Source organism: Entelurus aequoreus, linkage group LG01 (genome assembly GCF_033978785.1).
Source record: "Entelurus aequoreus isolate RoL-2023_Sb linkage group LG01, RoL_Eaeq_v1.1, whole genome shotgun sequence".
Lineage (NCBI taxonomy): Eukaryota > Metazoa > Chordata > Actinopteri > Syngnathiformes > Syngnathidae > Entelurus > Entelurus aequoreus.
In genome coordinates this window covers 26,624,262-26,648,398 of record NC_084731.1, presented here as the reverse complement: position 1 = coordinate 26,648,398, position 24,137 = coordinate 26,624,262, and the positions used below count along the sequence as shown (strand labels likewise).

General features: G+C 39.2%; 1 protein-coding gene across 4 annotated transcripts in view; it reads left to right on the top strand.

Annotated features, from left to right (window-relative positions):
• Positions 1-1,498: 1,498 nt before the first annotated feature.
• The window catches only part of ncoa3 (nuclear receptor coactivator 3), an 83,133-nt gene continuing 60,494 nt past the window's right edge, over positions 1,499-24,137 (top strand). For 2 of the 4 annotated variants that reach the window (XM_062046635.1, XM_062046610.1), the window contains exon 1: positions 1,499-1,646. The gene's annotated coding sequence lies outside the window, so the exon portion shown is untranslated. The remainder of the gene's footprint in view (positions 1,647-24,137) is intronic. The other 2 variants (XM_062046621.1, XM_062046627.1) reach the window with 2 other exon arrangements.

Genomic DNA, 24,137 nt, shown 5'->3' with positions numbered 1-24,137 from the left:
CCTTTCAAACTGTTATCTCCTGTCCTTTCAAAGTAGCTTGACTGAATGAGGAGGGGGATGGAATTAAGTGTCTCACACTGGCTGAGGGGGAAGGTCAGTTTTGCATGTTTTGTTGGGGGATGGGGCACAAACAGGGGCCTCATGGCCCCTCTGTGGCTGGAATGTAATTGACTCTCTCCCCCTCTCTCTTACCATTGCAAATGTATAAAAAGCACTATTATTGGAAAAAAACCCATCACTGACCAGTCATTCTATTTGTTGATCTTTGCTTTTGTCTGGTACATCAAGTGTTGATTAATTGAAAAAGCTACCAGTAATCAGCACCAAATATATGTGTAAATCATATTAGCTTTCAGTGGTCAGTCAGGACATTGTGAAAAACCAACAAGTATAGCTGTTTGCATAATGTGCTAGAATACTTTCTTGGAAAATACGATAAACTGCCAAGTCTGAGTGCATTTTGCGAATTGCCAGTGACAATGAACTTTGCTGATTTATGACTACAGTTGTTACCAAACAATTTATTTAAATCAGGCGTGTCCAAACGTTTTCCACCAAGGGCCACATATTGAAAAATCAAATAATTCAGGTACCAATTTGATGTTTTTAGATATTTTTTGTTATTACAGAGAGAGGCCTAAAACGTTTTATATTTAAAGACACAGCTTTGTGTTATTATTGGTTTTAAAAACAATTTTTGTTTTCTTTACATTGTGCATTTTTTCTGTATTTGTGTTCCTATTTTTTTGTTTATTGATATTTCTTTAAAACCACAAATGTCCACCAGACTTTGGACTCTGTTGATAATTGACCCAATGTATATCCATAATGTTTCCATATGAATACAGGTCAATCAATCAATCAATCAATCAATCAATGTTTATTTATATAGCCCTAAATCACAAGTGTCTCAAAGGGATGCACTAGCCACAACGACACCCTCGGTACAGAGCCCACATACGGGCAAGGAAAAACTCACCCCAGTGGGACGTCAATGTGAATGACTATGAGAAACCTTGGAGAGGACCGCATATGTGGGTAACCCCCCCAGGTAAGAATTCAATTATTATTAGAGAGGAAAAAACAACACTGCACCGTCTTCACTCTTCCTTATTGTTAAGATTTTAAAAAATCCAAAACCAAGAGATCTGTGATGACTCATGAGTGTAAGCATTATTCATACATCAAATTGACATGTTAACAGTGTAAAAAAAAAACAGGCGTGGTTGTTTCTGTCAGATTATCTTCTTCATATGTGAAACATAAAGCATTTGACATTTGTATGTCATGTAAAAAATCTGACTTTTACTGCAGAAAAAGCTAAAATATATTAGTAACAATACAGCTATGGCTAATGTGATTCTTAAATATTTGCTAATAATAGTCACTAATGAGATCAGTGCCTCGAGTTCATACACACTGTGGGTCCTGCGTGTAGTTCATGTGCACAAAGTGGCGTTCACTCCAATGCGGGCTTTAACGGGTGAAAAAACTCCATTACCCAGAATCCTCGGCGGCTTGACACAAGCTGGCTCTCCGCTCACGGAGTGTTTCCCATTTAAAACAAACACGGTCCTACTGAAGATGGCGGAGAGTTTGTAGAGACGCGAAAGAAACTGTTCCTCACAATGAAAACGTTGAAGTAGGTGAGTTTATTTTGAACCGTTCTGTCGTCCGTCAATGGTCGAGATTCGAACACTGTTGCCGAGCTTGTGTTGGAAGGCGTACATTTGTCACACACACAGTTGCTGTAGCCCCGTTTGGCGTTTCGGAAGCAGACAGAGGTCCCTAAGCTGCCGCGATACACCGATACTCATTCTCATTCCCGGTTTCTTTTCGGGTGCTATTTCATTTGCCGTGTTTATGCATTGGACTTAACGATTTGATTCACTCGGATCAAGCGTAAGGGTCGTATTGGCGGTGTCGATTTAATAGCGCTTTCGTTGTAGAAACTTTATTGCGATATTCACCAGTAAACTGTCTTGGTCTCTGGTGATAATGCTAACAATTGTTTTATTTATTTCAATGATTATTTATTTCACCAGTAGTCTGTGTGCTTTTCCACAACAGAACTGAATAGCTTTGGGGGCGGTATTTTTAGCCAGACAGTCTGACTTGTTGTCCAGTCTCTTTTCAACTACAACTGCAGAAATGGTCTATTCACAATACAACAGTTGTGTTGTGGTACAAACTGGCTGCAAAATAGTTTGCTGCTCAAATTGTTCAACTGGATAAGTCCTTACGTGAACAGAGTTCAATCCCACATCAGTGTATTGTATATTACCCCTTCCTGTAATTGTCATTTTAATCCATCCAGTTTCTACCGCTTGTCCCTCCCGGAATCACAAACCTAAAACACTACAGGCATGTTCGCACTTGTCATTTCTGGTACGGTTAAAACAAAACTAGATTCTGTTTGCGTTGCTAGTATGGTTCACTTGGTCGGTTTTGAAACCAGTTTAGTACCAAAGGTACTGGACCAAACAGGTGGACCGAGATTACTTTAGAGCAGTGGTTCTTAACCTGAGTTCGATCGAACCCTAGGGGTTCGGTGAGTCGGCCTCAGGGGTTCGACGGAGGTCAAAACACACCCGACTCATCGTGTAAATACAAACTTCTCCCTGTCGGCGTATTACGGATATGGCAACATTTGACTGACTTGCAGGTGTGTAATTTGTTGTGGGTTTATGCACTGTGTTGGTTTTGTTGTTTGAACAAGGTGATGTTCATGCACGGTTCATTTTGTGCACCAGTAAATTAAAAACCATGGTAACACTTTAGTGTGGGGAACATATTCACCATTAATTAGTTAATTATTAACAAGCAAATTATTAACATATTGGCTCTTAACTAGTCATTATTAAGTACTTATTAATGCCTTATTCGGCATGGCCTTGTTATAACCCTAACCCGAACCCTAACCAAATAACTCTAAATTCAGTCTTTGTTATTTAGAATATGTTCCCCATACTAAAGTGTTACCAAAAACATATAACTTTGTCTTGAATTAAAAAAAAAAAACATTTTATTTTTCACTAAAGAAGGGTTCGGTGAATGCGCATATGAAACTGCTGTGGTTCGGTACCTCCAACAAGGTTAAGAACCACTGCTTTAGAGATTGGACTCTCGTCCTGAGTGTGGCAAATATGAATGACCACCGCGTTGAATATGACCGAAGCCATGCATAGCAACATCAACAAAAAGCTAAATAGAAATCATCATAAAGTAAGTGCTAAGTGTAAGCCTAAAAGCGTAAATACAGTAGTTAAATGTACCTTACTCTTTTTAACAAAGGGGTCATGTTGATTATTATCATGGGTGAAAAGATTCGAATCAGAATTTTTAGTTGCCGATACGATTCAGGGACAACATGTTTTTTTTTACAATGATACGATCCGAAACAATTCAGTGACTTAAAAATGCTTCAGTAACTTAATTGCAACAAAAATAACAATCAACCAATTAACTTTTATGTTCCTGTTATTTAGGTAATTATGTATAAATGAATTATGGATACAAACAATCAAGTGAACAACAATTAATGGTGAATGCATTCACAACTTTTATGAATAAAGTGCAACCAACACTTTAGGTTGAATTAACAAGAGGAAAACTTTTCTGCTCACATTTTCAATATTTAAGCAATTTTCAATAAACTACAGTAACCAACATAAAAGTAAGTAGATTTACCTGCTAAATAAAGTTCCCCAATCAGGCCATGTAGTATTTGTTTTTCTGCCCTGGCTTCGCCGATAAAGGACAGTGTCCCTGGTGTGAAAAAGCATGTATACCACCTCGTCCCTGTTGATGGTGTTTGCTCCTCGCGTCCTAATTTTCATAACCTCCTTGATCCGTCTCTTGTATTTGTTTCTCATGAAATGACTTTTCCTAGGCTGCCAGTTGTGTTGTCTTGTCTTGTTGTTGTGTTCCGGAATTCATTAAGTCGCCGTAACGAGTTCCACTGTCAATTCCTTTGTTGGTAGCGTCCTTTGTGGATTAAAGTTGAGTTGTGGCTTTACAGTGTATTAGTGTGTTGTGTCGTTTGTCTTTGTTGTTGCTTTTGCAAACGTGCTGTCGCTGACAGTTTTTGTGTTGTAATTAATTATATCGTCTTGTGGCGTTTGCATTTGTTATCACCTTTCTCAACCACCATCTAACCGCCATTTTTGTTTTGATGACGCCACAAACGGGCGGGCAGAATTAACGTTTAACGTCCTTATCATTTTAAGTGCTAAACTTCATATAAAGTCTGTTGTTTTTAAATCCAATGTTTCCATTATTCTAGGCTTGATCAAATTGATCAAAATTAATCTTTAAAACGATCTTGGACCGACACTCTATATCTTCCAGAAGGCAAACTTTCAATGCATAGATCGATGTAGTTGAATCTAAGGAATACAGATCGATAAATCATTACACCCTTACTTATTACAGTTTGCTGAAACCATCAGAAAAATTGGCCCCTTGCAGCACATCTTTGGGGACCTTTTCGACATCTTCGTTACATCGCAGATGTTAAAAAGTCTGCAATAGAAAAAAAGTTGTATGTGACTTGGAAGACGTCACAATGTTTAGTCGTCACACATAGTACACCTCAAACACACCGTCCACAACATTGTGCATGTGTTTACCTGAGCGTTATTTGGTCCACTAACAAAAACATAAGGTTAAACGCAAACCAGGCAGCAATAAAGGGGCTACCTAGTATCCCTTTTCAATTATTTGTTCTGTTCCACAATACCGGACTACAAGTGTGAACGCACCCTTTAGCTACACATCTGCATACACTAATGCCATCCGTTGAGGATAAATGTTGTCAATTTTAGTCTGATATGCTTACTTCCACAGATCTAAATTACCCGCCCTTGTGTTTGTGTTCACCAGAATGAATTTTAGAGCTGACAGGAAAACTTGACCCGGCGAGCTCAACTCCATTCCACAACAGCTGTCAAATATTTGTATAGCCTTAGTGAGTTCCAAGTGCAGGCTAGAAATGGTAGCTATAATGACACAAAACACTGTACTAAATGTTGGTTTTCAACATGTAGAAGGACATATAAAATTCCAAAGCAATAGATGTACACACCCACAGGTAGGCTGATATGCCTCAGTTCAGGACAGCAGGTGCACTTACAGGCTATTGCTAAACATGCACTTTTATAAATGTCAGAAACATAAGTTTGAAGACACTCCAAAATGTTAAGTGTCATGTGCATCAAAAATTATATTTGCAATCTCTGTATAAAAGGTAGGATGTGATAGTTTTTACAACAGTGTTTTACATTTGATTTTCTTGTGTCATTGGTAAGAATTTGATGCAGTGACAACTTCAAATATATGGCATCAGTGGACTTTAAGGCTATGATTCGTCAAATTGGTGGAGGTTCCCTTTTGATTGACACTACAACCAGCCCTCCTCCATGCTCACTTGTCCTTAACACAGCTTTAGCATCTTTGCTTAGCATGTCTTAAATCAAGTCACCCACTGTTTGATTATATTTTAGTCTCGCTAAAACAAAAGGTGTTCCTCCCTGCAAACTTATCCAGCTTATTCAAATTTTAAGTCTGCATGAAGCGGTATTATGATTATAATGTATTTAAATTGTGTAAAGCTGGGAAGGAGCAAGTAAAAACAGTGCCAACACGACAGCTTTGACTGTCAGATGAGCTAACTTGACTTTATTTTGATTCCCCTGGAATGCTGTTACTCATGCCCATCATGTGCCCATGTATGTGGTAATTCTCAAAGTGTCAGAATGACCACTGTGGGAATCTGTCCAATAGGCTGCTTCTGCTCATATTCTTTGTAAATAGAGCACCCTGTCCCCCATTCTGTCCTTTTATCTAGCACTTTTCTTTCTCCCTCACGGGGTGTCAGGCTGTGTTAACAATGAATCAATCTTTGGGGGCATTCTTTGACTGCAGATGGGGTGAAGAAGTGACTGGGATGCATGGCTTTGGCTCTTTGTCTGTCAGTCCCGGTGCTCTCAATAATTCATTAACTTGTCACTTTTTCTCATGAGACTGAGAAAAGTCTGTCTACAGTGGGAAATTCTTTGGTTACATAAGGTTTATAAAAATTTCGCTAAAGTGCAGCCATTAAAGAGTTGATTATAATGTGGACAGTTGGGAGAGGGTTTAAAACTAATACTTTCTATGTGACTACATTCATTTAATCAGATGTATTGGTAGCTTTAGGGTTCAGCTGTTTGGTAATTTCCCACATGGTTGTGCATATTGATTTCTGGTCTCCTTTTGAGTACCTTCTTTGCACTATTGTGATAAAAAAATATGGCAAAGAATGATGTACAGTAATTAATTATTTGTAAATGGAGAGGTGTGATTACACTCTCAGTTAAACTGGTATACAATTATGTTGGTTCAAAAGTTAACATTTATAACCAGTTAAAAATGTAAATGAACAATGTGATATTTAGTTCTAATCTATTATAGTTGAGTAAACTCACACGGAGTGTTTAACTGTTTCCATTTCTTCAGTAAGACTCCAGCTAGGGGTGATAGAAACTAGGATACATCTTGCCACTTGCAAATGGCAGTTCTATTTTTGATAGCTGTCACCAATCTGTTTTTGTCAGACCACATTTTTCTTTCACTGATGTTTGAATAGATAGAATTCCTTTAGTGTTAGTCTGTTTCTCTGCAGAGACCAAGAGGCTGAGACAGAGAGAGGTTTCATTTGAAGCAAATGGCAGTCACTAATGTGGCATGTGTTCGTTTTAAAATACAAAGGACCATTCTGCAGGATATGGGGGATTTTCTGTGCAGATATATAATGCCTTAAGGCTGAATTACCTGTCTGATGGAAAATGTGGAACTTTATTGTTACACTGAACCACACAGTCCCTCGCTAGTGATTTCACTCTGGAAACTCTGCAACCATGTATGTCCTTATTTGATGACAAGTCACCTCAACGTGGGTTTTCTTATACTTCTTATTACAACCATTGAGTCCTTAAACCTTTCACAACACTCTCTGCTACTGTGAGGTGAGGTGTTGTACGAAAGATCGACTGCCGTTTTAAACACAACAGATCTAAAATAGAGAAGTCATTTGTTGGTTTGAGGCTTGTTCTAGACCAATGCAAACGTATTACTTACAGTTTAATTCAATTAGAACCCCCCCCCCCCCCACCCCTCCACACACCCTGAAGTTCAGTAGACTTGACCTTAAATTACCACTGTGTAGATGAGCCAAGTCACAGTCGTCGTGACAACACAACTGAAAGGAAAGCCTGGTTGTATCCCCTAATTGAAATATGACTCCTCAGGCTTTTTGTCAGGCTGAAGTACTTGTCAGTTAAGAACTAGGCAAGAAGAAGCACTAGGGCTGTTCATTAACGGGCAGTGTAAAATAGTTAATGTTGGTAGTAAACATGTTCACTTTCATGCTTTAAATTAATGGAAAATTCCTTTTTAAAATATCATATTGTAGAATTCTATGGTAAAAAACGGTCATTTTTCTGGGATTTTGTGAAACTTCTAAAATGTTCAAGTTTGAGTTCTACTGGTGCTCTTGATCATCCTCAACAGGTAGGTTTGCTTTTCCTGCCGTCATCTTCCTAGCTAAATATAGAAAACTCTGCCCAACAAGACAGGCGTGTTTCCACTGCTAAAATATTTACTGCTACTTCGCCCAAACAAGTGAGAGTATGAGGCGAGCAGCTCATACCAGATTGTTATTCACAACTCAGAGGAAGCCAGACAGTCGGCTCTCAGAGTCAAGTCAAGCGGTGCAGTTTGCACTCGGACTCTATTTGAAGTTACATCTCATTCACCCCCTCGAACCCCTCTTCTTAAACTCTGTGGTAATACCCAAGTGTCAGGCAAGCTGAGCCATATGTGAGCCATGCACACTTCTGAAAGCCAAACGGGCAGCCTGAAGCAATCATTGCACCCAATTCCAGTTTATAACCAGCAAGGATTTGGAACAGTTAACTCTCTGTAGTCTTCGCTGATTGGACGAAGGCTAGAGTTTATTGGCGAAGGGGGTGCCAAGAGCATTGTCCCCCTCCCCTTCTTGCCCTTCCTCTTTAACTTCAACTCTCTCTTTAACTTTCTCTCCCCCAGCTGAAGAATGCTCATAAAATGAGTTCACCTGAACAAGCCAGTGGGAGGGAGGGGGCTATCCCTGGCTTAGTTTTGTTACCATTGTAAAATCTTAGCAAGACCTTGTTGGTGTTTTGTTTAGGGCTAAGTTTATAAGAAATGCTTTGGGAGAGAGACTGAGAGGGTGACAAGTTGGGTTTGTGTGATAACTGTTACCAGATGCTCTCTTTTTGCCTTTTTGGCCGCTTAAAGTGAAGCGAGTCAGACGAGTACGAAGGGGGAGAGAGAGAGAAAAAAAGTCACTGCTGTCATTTCTGGGCGAACTTCTCAACTGATGGACTTTCTCCATAATCTTTCTTATATTTTGCAGGAGGGGGGGGAAAGGCAGCGTATATCACAAATTTTTGCAATGGCATAACGGTTATTGCTAGTCAGTTTGGAGTTCACAAATGTACCGTGAAGAGGTTTGTGTACACTTTATTTGCCTTGTAATACACTTGCTTTATTCTATTTCATCTCATTCTTATTCAGTTTGGGAGTCTGAATTAAGCTGGCATTCTCCATTGCCCTAGCTACCTTCTAAAATAAATGTTTGTCTTTTTTTACCTTCAATCAATGCACCTGAAAATGTTCAGTGGCCGTACATATCAAGCTTCTTAGAGTGCCATTTTACACTTAAGTCCTGAGAATTTGCGAAATTTAGTCCTACTCTCAAACTAAAGAATAAAAGCTTTTTATCAACGTTCTTAAGTCCAAGAATCACTCCTACTCTCCACGATATTTAAGAGACCTTCAGAGGTGTCTTAAGTGGTTAGGAGTTGCCAGCAGGGGATGGCACTGAGGCGAGAGAGACGTGCGCGAACGTTCAGGGAACGGAACAATGTTTTTTTTTTTTTTGATGACGAGCAGCTGATCAAACGGTATCGTTTAGACAGAGCGGGTATTATTTTTGTCACAGATTTAATACTTTTCGATTCCTTGTTGATTTCTGCATGTGTCTGCAGTGGGCTAGTATATATAGAGCCACCCACACCAGTTTCAAATTAGTTGCCTAATTAATGAATTGGAAAGAAAATGTTATGACAGTAGCGTATGTGTGTGGCCGTGAGGTGAGTGACGTCAGTGAGTGTGTGGGCGATAGAAGAGAGGGAGCGGTAGCGTGAGTGCCGGCGGGGACTAGTTTGTTTTGTATTATTTTGTAGTTTATTGTCAAAATATACACTCCCATTGTCCACTTAAATATTTCCAAGATATTTCTTTATTCTTAGACAACGGATTCCCTCCCGTGATTGGTCATTTCTATGGACACAGAAATGACGTCACCTAAAATTCCGTTTATGGCACATAGTAATGTCGTAATTCAGCTCTGAGTGTGACACTTAAGATTCAGTCCTACACTTCGCTGAAAGTGTGAGTAAGACGCTTGATAACTAACTTTTAAGTGCAGCTTTCAGCGAAGAATTTATTTACTCTTAAGTCAACTCTTAGCAGACTTCTTAGGAGTAATTCTAAGAAGCTTGATAAGTACGGCCCCAGTTCTTTTAGTTTGTGAAGCAAATACAGTCTTATCTTCTTTATGACTGTTGCCTAAGTTTTTATTGGCCCTAGTGTGTGAATGTGAGTGTGAATGTTGTCTGTCTATCTGTGTTGGCCCTGCGATGAGGTGGCGACTTGTCCAGGGTGTACCCCGCCTTCTGCCGGAATGCAGCTGAGATAGGCTCCAGCGACCCCAAAAGGAACAAGCGGTAGAAAATGGATGGATGGATGGTATCTGCTTCAAGGTTTTGACCCGCGCATTAAGAATGGCACATGCGCAATACGAAGTGTCCCCTCCGGCAGCCCACACCCACTCGAGAGATCTGGGGCCGTACTTATCAAGCTTCTTAGAGTGCCATTTTACACTTAAGTCCTGAGAATTTGCGAAATTTAGTCCTACTCTCAAACTTAAGAATAAAAGCTTTTTATCAACGTTCTTAAGTCTAAGAATCACTCCTACTCTCCACGATATTTAAGAGACCTTCAGAGGTGTCTTAAGTGGTTAGGAGTTGCCAGCAGGGGATGGCACTGAGGCGAGAGAGACGTGCGCGAACGTTCAGGGAACGGAACAATTTTTTTTTTTTTTTGATGACGAGCAGCTGATCAAACGGTATCGTTTAGACAGAGCGGATATTATTTTTGTCACAGATTTAATACTTTTCGATTCCTTGTTGATTTCTGCATGTGTCTGCAGTGGGCTAGTATATATAGAGCCACCCACACCAGTTTCAAATTAGTTGCCTAATTAATGAATTGAAAATAAAATGTTATGACAGTAGCGTATGTGTGTGGCCGTGAGGTGAGTGACGTCAGTGAGTGTGTGGGCGATAGAAGAGAGGGAGCGGTAGCGTGAGTGCCGGCGGGTACTAGTTTGTTTTGTATTATTTTGTAGTTTATTGTCAAAATATACACTCCCATTGTCCACTTAAATATTTCCAAGATATTTCTTTATTCTTAGACAACGGATTCCCTTCCGTGATTGGTAATTTCTATGGACACAGAAATGACGTCACCTAAAATTCCGTTTACGGCACATAGTAATGTCGTAATTCAGCTCTGAGTGTGACACTTAAGATTCAGTCCTACACTTCGCTGAAAGTGTGAGTAAGACGCTTGATAACTAACTTTTAAGTGCAGCTTTCAGCGAAGAATTTATTTACTCTTAAGTCAACTCTTAGCAGACTTCTTAGGAGTAATTCTAAGAAGCTTGATAAGTACGGCCCCTGGTTTCCAATCGCATAATCTGGGTGTGTTGTCCGGTTTCCTCAAAAGCCAAATGTGATCAGATTAAGGTGTTTCCATGGGTTGTGGGATGCTTCTTTAGATCCAAACTATTTGAGAAATTACACTAATTTAGTGCATGAAAACGTAGTCACTCAGTATGTGTCCTTGTACTAAATTAGTCAGATTTCTCAAATAGTTTGGCTCTAAATAAGCATCTTACAATCCATGAAGACACCTTCATCTAAACGTGTTGAGTTTTTGAAAAGTCGGACTAACACACCTGGATTATGCGATTGAAAACCAGGGGCCGTACTTATCAAGCTTCTTAGAGTGCCATTTTACACTTAAGTCCTGAAAATTAGCGAAATTTAGTCCTACTCTCAAACTTAAGAATAAAAGCTTTTTATCAATGTTCTTAAGTCTAAGAATCACTCCTACTCTCCACGATATTTAAGAGACCGTCAGAGGTGTCTTAAGTGGTTAGGAGTTGCCAGCAAGGGATGGTACTGAGGCGAGAGACGTGCGCGAACGTTCATCTTTGTTTGATGACGAGCAGCTGATCAAACGGTATCGTTTAGACAGAGCAGGTATTATTTTTGTCACAGATTTAATAATTTTCGATTCCTTGTTGATTTCTGCATGTGGCTGCAGTGGGCTAGTATATATAGAGCTACCCACACCAGTTTCAAATTAGTTGCCTAATTAATGAATTGGAAAGAAAATGTTTTGAGAGTAGCGTATGTGTGTGCCACACACATACGCTAGGTTACAGCATGTGAGGTGAGTGACGTCAGTGAGTGTGTGGGCGAGAGAAGAGAGGGAGCGGTATTGTGAGTGCGAGCGGGGACTAGTTTGTTTTGTGTTGGATTGGCTGTGTGCAAGCAATCAATAAAGCAAGATTTGCAACTAATCGCCGGACTCATCATTCACTCTAAAGTCGTCCGCTGTGGAGACCCACTGCCGGGTAAAGTGAAGGGTGTTGCCCCGAGCATACATCCTGGAGAAGTGTCTCCCCTGCCTCTTTGTTACGGTCTGGGAGCAGGAAGCAGGAAAGGTGCAACAAAAAGGAAACATTTATTTTTGATTCATTGCCAATATTGTTTGTTTGTTTTGTATTATTTTGTAGTTTATTGTCAAAATATACACTCCCATTGTCCACTTAAATATTTCTAAGATATTTCTTTATTCTTAGACAAGGGATTCCCTTCCGTGATTGGTCATTTCTATGGACACAGAAATGACGTCACCTAAAATTCCGTTTACGGCACATAGTAATGTCGTAATTCAGCTCTGAGTGTGACACTTAAGATTCAGTCCTACACTTCGCTGAAAGTGTGAGTAAGACGCTTGATAACTAACTTTTAAGTGCAGCTTTCAGCGAAGAATTTATTTACTCTGAAGTCAACTCTTAGCAGACTTCTTAGGAGTAATTCTAAGAAGTTTGATAAGTACGGCCCCTGGGCTTTAGCGGTAAGCCAAAACTTTTTCGTTGTGACGTATTCAGTCACCGGAAAAGCAATATATTTATCTGCGCTACAAGGAAATAAGCGCCCCCCGTGTATAGGAGGCACACGGTGAATGACCAATAGTCGCATTAGAGAGAGTGCACTGGGACTTCACATATAGGTGTGAAAATACAGAAAACCAAACTATTTGTGAAATCTGTAATGAAACAGAGTGATTAGGCCTATTTCCACTAAAAGTTCAGGAACTGGAACTTCTATTTCCTGGAACTACAGGTTCCTATAGAAGCGTGTGCCTTGTGTTTCTACCACATTTCACAGTTCAGGGTATTTTATACCAGGGGTGGGTGATATGGCAATAAAATGATCACAAATTTTTTCCAGATCACCCGATCTCGATTAATATCAGCGATTATTTAAAAAAAATTAAAGTCTGATTGTACCGTGCAGGATTACAGCGAGTACCATTGCATCCCTACCGTTTACTACTGTACTATCTTGTAAGTGCAGTATCTTGTAACAGACGTTTCCGCCATGTTTGATCAAGGTAAATATGCTCACTGCTGAGAACTGTCATTTTGTTCATATATATAATTGTGCTTACTAGAGGCGCAAAGGTACAAGTAACCCACGCTCCGGTCCATACCTTGGTTTTAGAGCCACAGTTTTGCTTCTTGTTTAGTACATGTTGTGGTGGTAAAGACAACTTTATTTCCTCTCAAAATTGTTGTATTTTGCTTGCCATCAAAAAGTGCATTCTGCAGTAAACAAAGTATCATGGGTGTACTGAATACTACAATACTTTTACTTTAAGTTAATATTTACTAAACACTTTAAAATGGTAAATATTATTTCTATACTTAAATTGCTTGTATACATCAGTGCTTTTCACCAGTTTGTTGGCAAATGGCAAGCGGTGACCCAGATTGTGGAGTTTTTTAAAACTTAAATACTGTAGCATTTATTGAATACAATTACAGTAAAGTGCAGTTTGAATTTGAGGTCCTGTAAAATAATGTGTACCAACACATAAAAGAAGTTTAATGATTATTTCGGGAACAAAATCTTTTTTTATTCACAAAATCAAAAATGATGTGAACATAAAGTGTCTGTATGCAGAGTTTTTTTGTACATGTTGTATCAGAAGAGTTGAATCTTTGCAGGCACATAAACAAAAAGTCTGATAGAAAAATATTTAGTTATAAAAATGCCTTTTTCTGATCAAATTAATGGGTGTTTTTATTCTCCCAGCCAGGACCAATAAAAACTCCTGTCTTTATTATAAGTTTGCATTCACGGCAGGATTAGTGGTGCGCTGCAGCAGATAGTGAAACTAAAGCCTGTCACTAAATAAATATTGTTTCAACTTCTGTGTTAGTTAGTCATATTTCTTTATTTGGTTATTCTGGGCTTCTCTTCCGAGCTGTGTAAGGGGAAGAAGCACAACACTGATTGAACAGTAATCACGTCGTAACAAGCCTGATGTTCGCCCGCGCGAACGGGAGGTTGCACAAAAACACTTTCACAAAAACACACGCACACGTACACAAACACACACGTTCACAGACACACACAGGATCACGGTCAATAAAGGTGCATTGTTCTGTGTAGGATTATACAGAGCGTTGTTGCTTCCCTAATGTTTACTACTGCCGTAACTTCTAACAGACAGTTCCGCCATGTTTAATCGAGGAAATATGATGACAGCTGATCACTGTGATCAAACTCAAATGAATCGCGACCACTATCATATAACCGCCTAGCTCTAGTTTATACAGATCAGGCTGATGAGTATATGTGCACAACAGGGGAGCAAGGTAACTAAATTACCTGTGGCTCTTTAAACTCTTTGTGCAGATCTGAATGTTTATTTAATTGTTTACCTAAGTTTGAAGCAAGGGTGGTAATACTAAATTGTCACCTTTGGCGAGGCATGTTTTATAGCAGTGCTTACAACGCTGCGCTTCCGTGTTCAAAGTGTCACCTTTATCGGTAATTATTATTTTTTGAAGGCAAAATGCCTCCATGTTGCGCTTCACGCAGCACCCTCTTTATAAACCAGTAGAATTGCAGATTTTTGCCATGTTCCTCTCCACAGTGTTTCGGGCTTGTATGTTCGCTGTGCATGTGTCTGCGTGTGTGTGTTGACACACTTAACACGCACTTTGGCTCTGTACGTCACCTCCACACGTCAGCATTCAGGTGGGGAAAAAAGTACCTATATTTTTCAAAGGCAGTATAGCATCATTTTCGATTCATTAGTACCACGTAGGGCTGAACGATTTATCGTTTTCAGATCGAAATTGCGATTTCAGAAGTCTCAATCTTGAGATCGTGAAGGCTTCGGTTTTAGACGAACGTTATTTAGCTCTCCTGGCTGACATGTCTGTTGTGTATATGCAGCCTGCTCGTGCTACTCTCATGCCTTGTCAAACTCACCAATCAGAAGTGGTAAACTACTTGTGAGCAGGGCATGCCGTCACGCTAACCAATCAGAGGCGGCCATTGACGAGGCTACCGCGTACACGCCCACTAACAACTTTGGTGAAGAAACAAACGTCCTGGAGGAAATGGCTGCTGCCGCCGGGTCAGAAGTGGAGGAGGATTTAGTTTTAATACAGAAGAAGAGCAGCACGTCTGTCATTTGGGACTACTTCGGTTTCGAAACTTCAGATGTGCATCAGAAACAGGTACTTTGTAAAACTTGTCGGGCCAAAGTCGCCACATCCCAAGGCAACACGACTAATTTATTCCGGCACTTGAAAAATCACCACCGGCAGTTACACGACGAATGTATGACCAAAAAGTCCGGTGAAAAGTCAACCCCGAGCGATTCAGCCCATTGTAGCAAACATACCACAATTACAGCGTCGTTTGCCAGTTTTTTTGCCATGTTCTATTGTTAACAGAATAGATGTGCAATATTTGGGTGCTGCTAAGCGGTAAATGAATGACCCACCTATTTTAATGTCTGACATATTTTTCAGAAGGGCAGAGGTTGGGTCATTTTGTTTTTGTAATAGTATTTTCTTTATTACCATTACTTTTCAATTTCACTTTAAAATATTGTTCAGGTTTCTTCCAGGGTTGAATAAAGTACTTGAATTGCTGCTATAGATGTTGATAGGCTAGCTCTCTTGAGCCATAAAAGACTGACCTACCTACTTGAGTATAAGACTGTTTACATAAGGTCAGGATCCTTTTTTTCCTTTATTGAAGTTGTTGAATTTTGTTTTTCTTATTATATATTAAGCATTGCTTTTTGTGTTGGAATTGTTTTGTATTTTATTTAACTTAAACTTTTTTATTTATCTTAACATAATTAAGGTTTTTGTACTGGTTTTAGTTCTTTAGTTTTAATAACTGCTGTTGGTCAAGAACTTTGGAGAATGTACATGCATGTTTCTTAATAAATACATGTTTGAAGCAATTCTTACCTTTTAGTATTCATCCTTGCATTACATAGCATTTAATGTTTTCATGGTATATCATTTTTTGTCATGTTTTAAATCTGTTACTGTTACTGAAGCTTGATTTGAAAAGAAATCGTGAGTCAAAATCGAAATCGCAATTTCTGTCAGAAAAATCGTGATCAGATTTTTTCCTGAAATCGTTCAGCCCTAGTACCACGGTACTTTGTTGGTACCAGTATACCGTACAGCCCAAGTGCAAAGTAAGACTATGCATTGTCATACAAAGTTTGATTGTTAAAATGCAGATCTTCTGTGTATATTCCAAACTTTTCACTCTTCAGCAAGGCTGTTGTCATGTTAACACTGGCTTTGTTTACAACATTATGCAATAGTTACCTTTTAATTTGTCATAGCTAATCTTTAGTATCCACAATATTTCTGTCCATCCTTAGTTGTACAGTCGTCTAGCAATATTGCATCATAGCTGAAATGTCTTTATTTTTTATTACATTTCTCTGAGATTTACAACGCAGAGCGAGACAGCCTTTAAGTCTACGCAAGTGTAATTTTTACTTTATTGCTACCTTCAGTTCAAAGCAGATTCTAGTCACAAACGATAGTTAAGGGCTCCAAACATACTACAGCATGTTGATACTGGTTAGGCATGTGCCATATGATTTGTCGTTCTTTTTTTCGTCAACCCCTGGATCTCCCTGAAGCTCTTCAAAGCTTATGCCATAAGCTCATAAGTATTTGCTTAATTGTGCAGCCCTATTCTGTTCACTCGGTTTGAGGCTAACAACTACACAAATGCAGTGTCACTGACTACACTAATGGCATGTAATACAGAAAATAGTTAATATTTGATGTAATTTACCTGTGTTCCACTCTTGTACTGCCTCCTTTATTTCATATTTCTCCAACGAACTCTGAGTAGTAGGCAGCTGAGGTCGTTGCTTCGAGTCTGGGTTCATACTCCACTGTAAACAGGTTTAAAAGAGTCCGTCCACTTCTTTTCGCTTTGCATATCGAAATTAAGTTCGTAAAACAAAATAAACATTAAATTGCATATAGTTTAAAAACTATGGTTAAGTAATAACCGTGCAAGATAGTTCCACTGATAATTTTTCTTCAGCACAAAGATGCCTCACAAAAAATCCTGCAAGTCAAAAGTTATTTTCGTTCTTCTTTCTCTCCGTTGTCAAATTTGTTACAGAAATTCAAAAAAATGAGAAATAAACAAGTTATGCTTGCATACTTTGTAATAACGGTCCTGTGGTTGGAAAAATAAGTTTTAGGAACGCCCCCAACTGTGTTAAATCAATCAGCATTCGGCAGCACAGCCCGACTCCAAAAACGTTCCGGGAAAAGTCCCACCTAGCTGGCAGGAACTCTGCAAAGTTTCTAAAGAACTAAATCTATCCTGGTAGTTTTTGGTGGAAACACAGGGGAACTTTATTTCTTTAAGAAATTAGAAAGTTAAAAGATCCTGCGCTAGCAAAGGGCCTAATTTACTTCAATCTGCTTGTGTTGGACAGGATGTCAAGCATCCCTTTTATTTTTCAAATAAAACAATCAGTTTTGAAGGTGGATTGTGTTTTACACTTTGAAACGTCTTAATGGGCGGGGATGAACCTGAAGTCAACTTTTCACAGGTTTTTAGACGTAATTTCACCTTGTTGACACATGGATGAGGACATGCTGATTCTGGAGGTCCAACATCAAATAATCATTACAGGCATATCCTGGACAGCTATATGAGGGCCTGTAACAAATACCAGAGCGGTCACAGACGCACCCCTATGAGTACCGACGGAGGGCAAAGCTCCTGGTGTTGCAGGGGTTACGTACTGTACATCGAATGGGCAGGACTGAGTTTTATTTTATTCTGCTCCTCTCGAAGGACATAATAAACTGTTTGTAGTTTCTATCCATCTTATCCGGAATCGGGTCGCGGGTCTGTTTGTAGTTTGCTTTGCTACAACTCAATTTATGTGATTATGCACGGATTTGCCAGGTATTGTGATAGTCCACACTATTTTTCTGCACGGCGAAGCCGCAACAGTTCTTATCAAACGGCGGTAGGGATCAGCAGATTGCGGAGTCGTTCAGCAGCCGTTACACATCCAGTGGAAATGGGTGCTGTTTTGTCTGATCCCAGGTTCAGTGGACTGCATTCACACTTGACCAAACAAATCGTACTAGCAGAGCAAACAAACTCCAGTTTGCCTCTAAATGTATATTTAAATGCCCAATTTTACACTTCTGCGATACTCCTATCTACTTTTTGGAATCTTCCTCTCCTAGTCTCTGTCAACATGTAAAACTGGCGTGTTGGAAAAAAAGGAAAGGGAGCAGTTAAAGGAAAATAGGTAGAACAGTTCTGAGACTGCCGTCAGACCGTCCTTTGACCAAAATTCTTTGTAGGGGTCAGAGTTCAGATGCGGCTATATGGCGCTGTGATTGGCTGAGGAAAGGTGAAATCAAAACCACAGTAAACTTTTGACCCCAGTGCAGGAGCGCTTCAGGAACGCCCAGCCTCAGCTCTGGCGTGGTGGAACAGAGCCCGCTCTCTTCCTGTGTTTACTCCACCAATCCAACAGGATTGTAGGGGGAGGGGTAGTGAGCACAGAGTGGGTGGAGAGAAAACACACAGGGAAGAGAGAGAATCAGTGCTGCTCTGCAGTCTGAAAATGACTCTGAAATATGTACACATAGCCCCTGGAATACCATTATGAATCCAAGCAACTCATTTTGTCTCAACATTGGTTCATTTTTCAAAAATTGCATAAAATATTCATAATGGCTTCACACTGAGTTATCTCTGGCAAGATGAGATTTTTTTTCTTTACAGTTGCAGATGCAGACCAGTTGGGAGTGAATAGCATGAACGCTGTTCAGACCCTGATGCTGTGGCTCTACTGATATGAATAAAAGCCATTGATTAATGAACTATTTTCCATATTATTAGAATTGTACGGTCTTGGTGCCGTCCTTTTCTTCACACAGGCATCCTCCATGCCCTCATTCTCATCACCTTACTATTAGGCAGCAATCTCACGCCTCAGGAAAGAATGCATTTATTAGATCATGACGGTGCATTTAGTGTTGAGTTCCATCCTTGAATCCAAGTCCATGTGAATCCTTGAGGGTTTTTTTCTGTTCTTTATCTGCATTAATCATGAATAGGAGACGCACATGCGGAACGCACACAGTGGAATCTGCTGCCTTTTTGTTCCCACCTTCATTTATTTCTCCAATTTGTGAGGAAATGGGGAGATCCTCCAACAGCCTGCAGGAGCCAGTGTGTGTGTTGTGTGCTGGCTGAGGGTGGGGGTTGTTGGTTTTTTTCCTCGAAAAACACTCTTATGAAAGCTGCTTTGAAATATTGCCTCTCCCTCACCCCTGTCATTGTTGGACATCATGTGCTCTCCCAGAGTGAAGAATTGAAAACAACTAGGACAAATACCGTTGTTTAACATAGTAGTTAGTTATATACCTCCATGAAAACATTGCATGGTACAGTGCCTACGGAAAGTATTCACAGCACTTCACTTTTGACAATGTGGAAATAGTATTTTTATTTGTATTTATTTTTTTAGAATTTTTTGTAAATTTATTAAAAATAAAAAAGCTACATAAGTATTTAAGAACCTTTGCTCAATACTTTGTTGCTGCAGCTTTGGTAGCAATTACAGCCTCAAGTATTTTTGAATATGATACCCCAAGCTGCACATCTATCTTTGGGAAGTTTCACCCATTCCTCTTTGCAGCACGTCTCAAGCTCCATCAGGTTTGATGGGAAGCATCGTGCACAGCCTTTTTTAGATCTCTCCAGAGATGTTCAATCGGTTTCAAGTCTGGGCACTGGCTGGGCCACTCAGACATTTACGGAGTTGTCCTGATGCCGTTCCTTTGATTTCTTGGCTGTTTGCATAGGATTGTCGTCCTGCTGAAAGATGAATCGTCACACCAGTCTGATTTCAAGAGCGCCCTGGAGCAGGTTTTACATCCAGGATTTCTATTTAAATTACTGCATTCATCTTTCCCTCTATCCTGACTAGTCTCCCAGTTCCTGCTGTTGAAAAACAGCATCCCCACAACATGATGTTGCCACCTCCATGTTACACTGTAGGGATGATATTAGCCTGGTGATGAGCAGTGCCTGGTTTCCTCCAAACATTAGGCCTGGTCTGAGAGTCTTTCAGGTGCATTTTGGCAAACTTTTGCGAAGGAATGGCGGATTGCTGCATACCTGGTGGTTCAAAACTTCTTCCATTTACGGATGATGGAGGCCACTATCCTTATTAGGATCTTTAAGGCAGCAGATATTTTTCTGTACCCTTGATCATTTTGGTACATTGTTTGACTTCTTAGCTTAATCAATTTCATTAATTTAATTTCACATACTGATAAACTCAAGGTTTTAAGTGTTGTATGTGCACACAAATGCTTTTAAGTTAGAATTTTGTCTAAGGTTATATTTCTCTTTTGTTCAGAAAAATCTTACATTCTTAGGTAGCAGGTAATAGTTTGATTTGTGCATAATTTTAGCTGTTTGCAAATGCACCAACTCGTTGCATTTCCGTAGTTTGGATTCAATAAAGGTGTTGTAAGTTCTCTATATCCAACACTATGTATCATCTAACTGACCTCTTTTGTAACGCGGTTAGTGAAGTGTACTTGCGTTGTTACTTCCCCATATTCCAACACAATAACTCCGATATGGTAACACTTGAAAGCAATAGAGAATATTAAATGATTTTTGGTCAGGAACTTATTTTGCTTTATTCATTATTGAAAAGCTTCTTGCCACATTACGTTGCAAATTTAGATTTATGTTAATTCAACCGAAAATGTTGGTTGCACTTTATTAAAATATGTCAACGCATTGGCCAATAATTGTTTACTTGCTTGTTTGTATCCATATTTTATTTATAGTGAATTTCCAACAGGAACAGGAAACTTCATCTGCAGTTTCCAATATCCAGTTTTTATTTCGCAATCACACTGGTTTACTTTTTTTGCAAAAAAATTACTGAATCAATTTAAACTCACTGAATCATTTCGTATCATATCATTCTAAATAAATATCGTCCCCGAATCGTATCGGCAACCTAAAATTATGATTTGAATCAAATCGTTGTTAAAATTAATCATTACTTCTTATAAAATAATTATTTCCACAAAGATAGGCCTGTGCGATAAAAAATTAGATTTAAGATTTTTTCCCGATTTCTTTTTTTTACCCCTACTTTTTAAAGAAACTCATTATTACAAATGACAGAGATAATTTAAAACAAGTTTTGCTTTTATTTGATCAAAACCTAGTTGTGTGAAATAACACTGCATCTTACTCTTAGCAAAATTCACATTTGTATAATGTTGTTCTTTTTAGACCAGATACCAACTTTACCTTTTTATGCAATAATTTTCAAAGAACTAACTTAAGAGCTTTCTGTGGGAAGCAATTCTTCTGTCTTGAATAATATACTTCTGTAAACAAAACATGTAGCATTGTTAATTGCATGCAAATAAATAATCACCATTATTGAGATTAGTAAAGTGAAAATGTAAAACTTCTGTCTTGAATAAATAGTTCTGTAAATAAAAATGTAGCATAAATTAGGCTGATTTATCAAAAAGTTAGTTTTTTTGTATTTTCACACCTATGCTGATGTTAGATAGCAGACAGCATCATTAAATTATCTTGGATTGCGCTATGGACATCATGCCACTACCAAGAATGTCTCAAAGTTCATTCAAAAGGCACTGTGGATTGATAGTTTTAAATCTGAAGGAAAAGACCCTTTGTGCCTGGACTGATATCCAGAGGAAGGTTGCTATTGTTCGGGACTATCTTGCCCGTTGTGCGGAAAGTTAATCAGCTGGCTTGCACAAATACAGTGTGAAGAGGTTTGTGTACGCCACATTATCTTTCATCGCTTTTGTATTTTGTTCGGTAGTCCGAATTAAGCCGGTATTTTACATTTCATTACTACCTTCCTAAATAAAACATTTTTTTTATACCATCGATGCACTTCAAAATGTTCTGTTTGTTTTTTTGCTTCACAAATTCAAAGGTCTCTTCTTCATTACATTACATAGAATGGTATCTGCTTCCGGGTTATATGAGACTGGTGCATGCACGATACGAAGGGCCCCCTCTGGCTGCACACACCACCTCGAGAGATCTTGTTTCCAATCGCATAATCCAGATGTGTTAGTCAGGTTTTTCAAAAACCGAACACGATCGGAACAAGGCGTTTCCATGGTTTGTAGGGGGCTTATTTAGAGCCGAAGTATTTGAGAAATCGGACTAATTTAGTGCATGGACACGTATTGATTGTGTGCAAATAAATAAACTCCAATTAACAATAAAGATACCAATAATGGAAAAAATAGTAACAATCAATCAGATCAATAATGTGCAAACTTAAAACTTCTGTCTTAAATAAAAAATACTTCTGTAAATACAAATGTAGTAGTGTACATTGTATGCAAATAAACAAGTAAAACATGGAGATGACCACGTATATACTTTTAGTAAGTGGCTAAACACCACATGAAGTATCCTGGGTTCCTCGTTTGTGTATACTGATGTTAAAGACAATGTACATTTCATTGCACATGTAATATATCACTATATTGATGATTTAAAGAGATATAATTCCACAAGAGTTTTACAGCAGTACACATGCGTACGAGCTGTCCGCTTTGGAAGTGCAGAACGACTGCTTTTTTGTGATCGCTCTGCGTATTGTTCTCCTTTTTCATCATACATGGAACCACAGAAAGCTGATTCTTAGCTGTAGTTTGTTGTTGTCTTGTTCGCTTAGTTGCATTTCCCCCTCGTTTCGATGCTGTTTCAGATGTTGAAATACATTTATTGTGCTGCTGTCTTTTTCAAATACATTTTGTAGCGTGCAGTCATTTATTTTACACCTGTTGCCACAAATCTAAAGCACTGAAGACACTTCTCTTTTCTTTGTAATAAATGTCTTGCTCTCGTTAGCATTAGCCATGTTTTGCTAGGCTGGTGCATCTCCGCTAAGGAAGTACGTGTGCCGGCGTGGGCTACGGAAGCTCATAGGGGGCGAAAAGTATGCGGGAGCAAGAGGAAAAAACATAGATTTCAAATCGTCTGCAACAAAAAAACTTGAATTCATCAATTATATCGAAATGTTGGCCAGGCCTACCCTCCATACCCTGCCTTCTGCCCGAGTGCACTGCCCTCCATCAATGTTTTGTATACACACTGCATGTATGTGTGTGTGTGTGTGTGTATATATATATATATATATATATATATATATATATATATATATATATATATATATATATATATATATATATATATATATATATATATATATATATATATATATATATATATATATTAGGGCTGTGAATCTTTGGGTGTCCTACGATACGATTCAATATCGATTCTTGGGGTCACGATTCGATTCAAAATCGATTTTTTTTTTTTTTCAATTCAACACGATTCTCAATTCAAAAACGATTTTTTTCCCGATTCAAAGCGATTCTCTATTTATTCAATACATAGGATTTCAGCAGGATCTACCCCAGGCTGTTGACATGCAAGCAGAGTAGTAGATTTTTGTAAAAAGATTTTATAATTCAATCAATCAATCAATCAATGTTTATTTATATAGCCCTAAATCACAAGTGTCTCAAAGGGCTGCACAAGCCACAACGACATCCTCGGTACAGAGCCCACATACGGGCAAGGAAAAACTCACCCCAGTGGGACGTCGATGTGAATGACTATGAGAAACCTTGGAGAGGACCGCATATGTGGGTAACCCCCCCCTTTAGGGGAGACCGAAAGCAATGGATGTCGAGTGGGTCTGACATAATATTGTGAAAGTCCAGTCCACAGTGGATCCAACACATCAGCAAGAGTCCAGTCCATAGTGGGGCCAGCAGGAAACCGTCCCGAGCGGAGACAGGTCAGCAGCTCAGAGATGTCGACAACTGATGCACAGGCTAGCGGTCCACCCGGGGTCCCGACTCTGGACAGCAAGCACTTCATCCATGGCCACCGGACCTGTGCAACCCCCCCTCCAAGGAAGAGGGGAGCAGAGGAGAGAAGAAAAGAAACGGCAGATCAACTGGTCTAAAAAGGGGGTCTATTTAAAGGCTAGAGTATAAAAATGAGTTTTAAAGTGAATTATATTTATATAGCGCTTTTTCTCTAGTGACTCAAAGCACTTTACATAGTGAAACCCAATATCTAAGTTACATTTAAACCAGTGTGGGTGGCACTGGGAGCAGGTGGGTAAAGTGTCTTGCCCAAGGACACAACGGCGGTGATTAGGATGGCGGAAGCGGGGCTCGAACCTGGAACCCTCAAGTTGCTGGCACGGCCACTCTACCAACCGAGCTATACCGCAGTTTTAAGATGGGACTT